We start from the raw sequence: 5,893 nt of genomic DNA, 5'->3' as shown, positions 1-5,893 counted from the left end.
GACGTCTGTCACGGTGGAGGATCTGGACGAAGTTGTTCAAAATGCTACAGTTTGAATTATTATTTACTGTTGAGCTTGGCAGAAATCCCAGTCTTACCCAGTTCTGGGTTAACTTCACCCAACATGAGCAGGAAACTCCCAGGTTAAGTTTAAGAAATCTTCCAAACTCGAAAACCTCTACTGATCTGTTGAATTGGTTTAAATCTTACACTCGATGGATTGTCTTAAAGAAAAACAACGTGCGGTCAGGAGCTTTGGTGTCATGAGACGAGGTTACATTAGTGAACTAGTGAAAGTGGCTTTTACTCAACTTTATGGGGAAAATTAACCCAGTTAACTGTGATTTCTGCAGTTTGCAACAGTTCTTTTTTTTTTACGTCTGCTTAGGATTTTTTGCCCACTAGGACACACAGTAATCACAGGAAGTGGTCGCTGTCAGTAATTTCTATTTGTTCATGTCGGAGGAGACAAATTTATAATCTTGTGCATCTTCTTAAAGTTGTTGGGGGCGAGATAATAAAACAGTCTGGAACATGTCAGTGAGTTTGAATACTGCAGAATACCCGGATTCAGAACACCCGGGTGAAGGTACTCTGACGGTAAGGAGGGGAAGGAGGGAGTCGGCGGAGGGTCGTTGGGCATTTGCAGAAATGGCCGATCAGCGCTCGTGACCACACTGCCTTTATTTTGTAAACGTTCGCTGTCGGTCAGCCAAACCAGCTCGATCAGTGTTAGTCCAACACGCCAAGCCGGGTTCAGAGGCGCGTCAATCTCAAGCGGACGAACCTCCGGAGCAGTGCTAACTATCCCCCCCCCCCCCCCCCCCACTGTAAAACAGGCGTGTTTGTCGGCGTATCGAATGGTCGCAGTTTCTTCTTCCCCCCTCCTTGATGTGCAGAAGTGTCGGTGTGCTTTCTGATGTTCCTGGTTTTATTTAACTCAACTGTTGCCTTAGTGCTGACTGCCAAGCAAAACCCATCCAACACAGCTCAGCCTGAACCCGACATTCACGTCATTAAAGGGGACCTATTGTGTTTATTGAAAAGTCCCTTTCCAGGGTTTAAACAGTTCGAGGCTTATAGTTCCTCAGCTGCTGTTCAAACTGGCTCTTTGTTGGTTTCCTCTGCTGCCTTCACCCATCCTTCAGTTTAGTGACCCTCTCTCTAAACCCCCCTTCTTCTAATTGGCCATTTTCTGAGGAATCTCAGCCAAAGCTGCAAACGTGCGGCCCTGGGTACTTGTAATTTGACACAAGATCGAAAATCATCTGGGGAAAAAGAAAAAAAAGAAAGCATGATTCAGATATGCAGCATCTAGCGTTTGTAATTTGACACTAGACTCCTACTCTTCTCAACTGTTCACACTTTAATTTGTTGTGTATAGAGCAGAATAAAAAAAAACTACATGAGAGGAGACAACTGCATGAGAAATACATGTTTGTAATTTGACACCACGCTCACGGTCTTTCTAACTTTTCTCAATCTGAAAAGTGAGGAAAATGTACGAGGCTTCAAATATCCAGCAGTGACGACCTGTAATTTGACACCAGATCCCTCGTCTTTTTAGCTGTTGGTGCTCTGGATTTGTTCTGTATGGAGCTTCAAAAAAACTGAACAAAATTAGATTCAAGTTGAAGCAGGAAACCACATTGTGAAATCAACAAACATCCAGCAGTGAGCACCTGTAGTTTGACACCTGGCTCACAGTCTTAATGACACCGAGATGTGTAGAATAGATCCCCTTTAACAGTCTCCTTCAGGACTTTCAACCCAGAATTAGAGCTGATTGAATTTTGTCCATGAGCAGATAAAAACGATCATTTCTCATTATATTTGAGTCTGAGGAGTACCGGTTCCTCCTCATCTCCTACAGAAAGATCACCCTTTTGTGTTTCTCCGCCCTTTTTTTTTTTTTTTTTTTTTTTTTTTTTGGAAGAATCGACATACGAGGCAAAAATAAGCAACATGAGTATTTCCGAACATGCTACATTTTCCTAAGGAATTAAGATATCTCTCTCTCTCTCGATGAATATATGTAAATCTATAATTAATTCTATTACAGTGTTTGGAAAAACAGATTATGCTTTATTTTAGGGCATTATGCTAGTTCTGTATAAATAAAAAAAAAAGACAAAAGAAAGATATTTGTGGTCCGTCGAGTGTTGTCGTGATCAGACGTGTGGTGAGGTTAGCACACCTCATTTTCTATGTTGCTTTCTGAGGAAGGAGATGTTTTTATTTTTGAGATAACACTACTAACTATAAATAAAATACAGCAAGATATATATAATATATATATATATGACCAAATTGTCTAAAGTATATATCCAAATATATACTTTATAGTGTACATCCGTGTAGACGTAGAGTCATGTGATGTTCCTTTGTGAAATCTTGTTTTAAAAAAAAAAGACAAAGGTGGAGTTGAAGAAAAACAGTTGTGTATGTTTTTGATGTGTTCGATTTTAACCAATAAAAATAAAGAAACTGCTGAGAGGATGCAGTTTGAGGTTTGTTTGTTCTTTGTCTGCATCTTGACACATATTTTAAATGATCAGAGCAAACGAACCAGAATTCTTCAAGCAGACACAAAATGAAAACACAAACACAAATTGAAGAAATGAAACAGACAAAAAAATACAGGACACAAATCAAAAGTCCCCATCTTCATTTTGAAATTAAATGACTAGATGCAGCATTTACAGTTTATTCTGTGTACATGCATATTTTGATTTGACCATCAGTAATTTTATCCCAGGAGGAACAACTGGCTGTGTTGGGACGAAACCATTTGCAGACCTGCTCCAGTCTTCTGCAGGATGAGACAAGCTATGTTTTTGTCCTTTCCACGGACAACTTCAGCCCTGGAACTTACCTCAACCAGTTCTACTGTGGCTGAAACCCAGCAGCAGTCTCCAGTCTGACCTGTGTCAGCTGGTCTCCCAGCAGCCAGTCAGAAGCTCCGCTCTCCTCACAGCTTCAAACCTTCACACCTCTCTCTGGACACTGCAGCCACATGCAAATCAGATCGGCAATAGTTGAAGCTGAACTTCCCTGTACTAAAAAGTCAATAAGCTGAAGATGTTCTCAGTCAAAACATAAGACAAAATAAATGATTGTAGTTTACACACACACACACACACACACACACACACACACACACACACACACACACACACAACAAATCACTTTGAAAATTTGCATTTCATATGAGAACATGGAAAATACACGGTCCTAAATCAAATTTAACTGGCTTGACACTTTGTGTACCACACTAATTAATCCATAAAAGATTTTAACATAAAGCATAACAGATCCCTGAAGCCTGTGATACGATGCAACTGTAAAACAAAACTCGCAATCCTGAAAAATCATTTTCTTGCCGCAACTCAACGCTGCCCTGACCAATATGGCAGACACATTGACGTATCACTTCGTCAGAGCATGCGCGGAGCATGCGTTGGTTGGCTGTCTATGGGCTTGAGAGCCACCAGCCCGCACGCGCTATCGAAGCAGGAGCGAGACCTCACGTTTGTACCCCAAATATCTTTCGGTAAGTTCTTTTTTCCTTCTAAAACATTTTGTTTTCATTCAACAGCCAAAAGCTGCATACATAGCTTTAACTTAACTAGTTATCTTTTTTTACTGTTGAGTATTCCGGAGAAAGTAATTATTACATTATGCGTTAACTCGTCGTGGACGGTGGAAGAACTTTGCTTCATGCTGCCTTTCAACTTAATATTTTTTATTTGTTGTTTTCTTACTTTGTAACTACAGAGTAATGTTGTTGTCTTTGCTTGGGTCGCGTTGGTTAGAGGTGTTAATTATTGGCCTGTTATGAGGTTTTGTGTTTTAATTGGTCATAATGTGGAGACGTTCAAGACAATTAACGTCACTTCTGTTGAACTTTGTCAGTGCTCTGTCAAAAATGTCTTCGTTTCCTCTGCTGGTTGTTTTTTGGTGATATGTTATTTGCAGTAGGAGCCGTAAAGTCTGCTCGGTCACGGTAAAGTGGAGTGAGACGGTTTGAGTCTGGGGCTGCAGTACCTCTCCTCTACACTAGAGGCGCTGCAGGCCCGTCTTCATCTCTGCTCGTCATGTGGCATCAAATCATCTTTTTTTCTGTCCTTCACGTTTCTCCCAGCGTGTCTAATCGAATCCAAACACTGCCCGAGCTCCTCTGTGTGAGTTTGATCCACATTATTGAGTGTTCCTTTAAGATATGAGCGTTTATTCGGATGTGTGTTTCTATTGGTCCAGAACGGCTCACGTGTCCCCAGAGACAGACTTCAGTGTAAAAGAAACCCTCGTTAAACTCTTTCAACTCATAGATATCTGTGTTTCAACTCACCCGATCGGCAGCACGTCAGATTTTACTGTCTCCTCTCTGCTTTCTGTGAAATCTTCAGTAAACGTGTTTTTGGGGTCGGACCGGGACTGACATGGACCTCCCGGAGGATGACTCCCTCTGCTCGGAGTCTTTGTCGGTATCGCTTCTCGGCCTTTTGGCTAAGATCAAGTGTAGTATCTGTTCTTATCAGTTTAATATCTGATACGTCCCCTACCCGGGGACCATATATTAAATAGATTTTTGGAACAGGGAGATGGAATAGGGGCTTGCTTCGTCCACTCCACGCATCGACCTGGTATTGCAGTACCTCCAGGAACGGTGCACCCCCCTCTGCTGTCAAAGGAAAGCTATACTTAAAGAAAGATTAATGATGTTCTGTTCAAAATTGAGAAAATATGCGATGTTCATTAGGAAGAGAGAGCATTACAATTATCTATCTATTTTATGGGAGTTATCAGACTTAGGCAACTAACTCGGCAAATGTTTGTTTCTATTTAGGAAAAGCAAATAAATAACTTAATATCTTCATCAGGAAGGAATGTTATTTCATCATCTTTGTTGAAGGGTACTTTTGAAATTGCACTGATTATTATTCAGTTTGACACCTAATTGAAATAAAAATTAATAATGGATTATCTGTTATAGAATCATCAAACTTTTTTTTTTTTAATTTAAATGATCAACACTGTTAATTTACCATAAATCTGCCACTAGGAGGCAGATTGATGAATTTTACATTTGGATGCTTTTGTGTTGCAGCCTTCATTGATTGTGTTCTCTGGTTTATTTATTTATTTTTGTAATTCTGAATACGGAAATGATGTTTATGTCACAGTGGATCTAATGCTCATGTCTCTTATGTTTTGAATGAGATTTAAGGTTTCGATCTTTTAATTTGGAATTTTTTTTTCCTTTTTTTGCCAAATGGCTGCTGAAAAACAGTGCTTGAAGTAACATTGTCATTCCTTTCTTTTTTCAAATGAGGACTTTTCAAGGGGACATCGGAGTGTGAGAGAAAGATGAACTTTGAATCCTCCTGGTCCTGGTCACTCCGCTCCAGGTACAGAGACAGTGTCCACATGGCTGATTTTAAATAAAAATATTTATACAATGCAACATTTTCTTGTCTTTTTTTAATCAAATGAACCTGAATCCAGAGTCAGAGTTTTGAAATATTAATAAACATACAGTTTTCCATCAACCCACCAGGGGGCGCTGCAGTTAGTAAACATACTCTCAGCTACCAGGATGTAGCGTTTGTGTCTTTTTTAATAAGTAAAACCATATCAATCACGCTTAAGCTATTTTTTAAATACAATCTCATATGAGATCAGTTTCATAATTGATCGATATTATTAAAATAATATATACACATAACGCCCAGGGAAACTTGAACCAGTGACGCATTCAAATGCTGTCGGATATTTCACAAGAGTGTAGTGTCGTGGCAGAAAAGATGTAACATGAGCTTCATAACCTTTTAATAGCGCATTAATTCAACTCAGTGAGCAATGTAAGCTATTAACTCTATGATTTTGGAATT

General features: G+C 39.7%; 1 non-coding gene across 1 annotated transcript; it reads left to right on the top strand.

The window, feature by feature from the left end:
• Nucleotides 1-4,488: 4,488 nt before the first annotated feature.
• Nucleotides 4,489-4,679, top strand: LOC115391165 (U2 spliceosomal RNA). The gene has a single exon (XR_003931727.1). It is a non-coding gene; the product is annotated as a U2 spliceosomal RNA (small nuclear RNA).
• The last annotated feature ends 1,214 nt before the right edge of the window (nucleotides 4,680-5,893 follow it).

The sequence above is a fragment of the Salarias fasciatus genome, chromosome 6 (assembly GCF_902148845.1).
Source record: "Salarias fasciatus chromosome 6, fSalaFa1.1, whole genome shotgun sequence".
NCBI classification, from domain to species: Eukaryota; Metazoa; Chordata; class Actinopteri; order Blenniiformes; family Blenniidae; genus Salarias; species Salarias fasciatus.
This window is presented reverse-complemented; position numbering and strand designations above follow the sequence as displayed.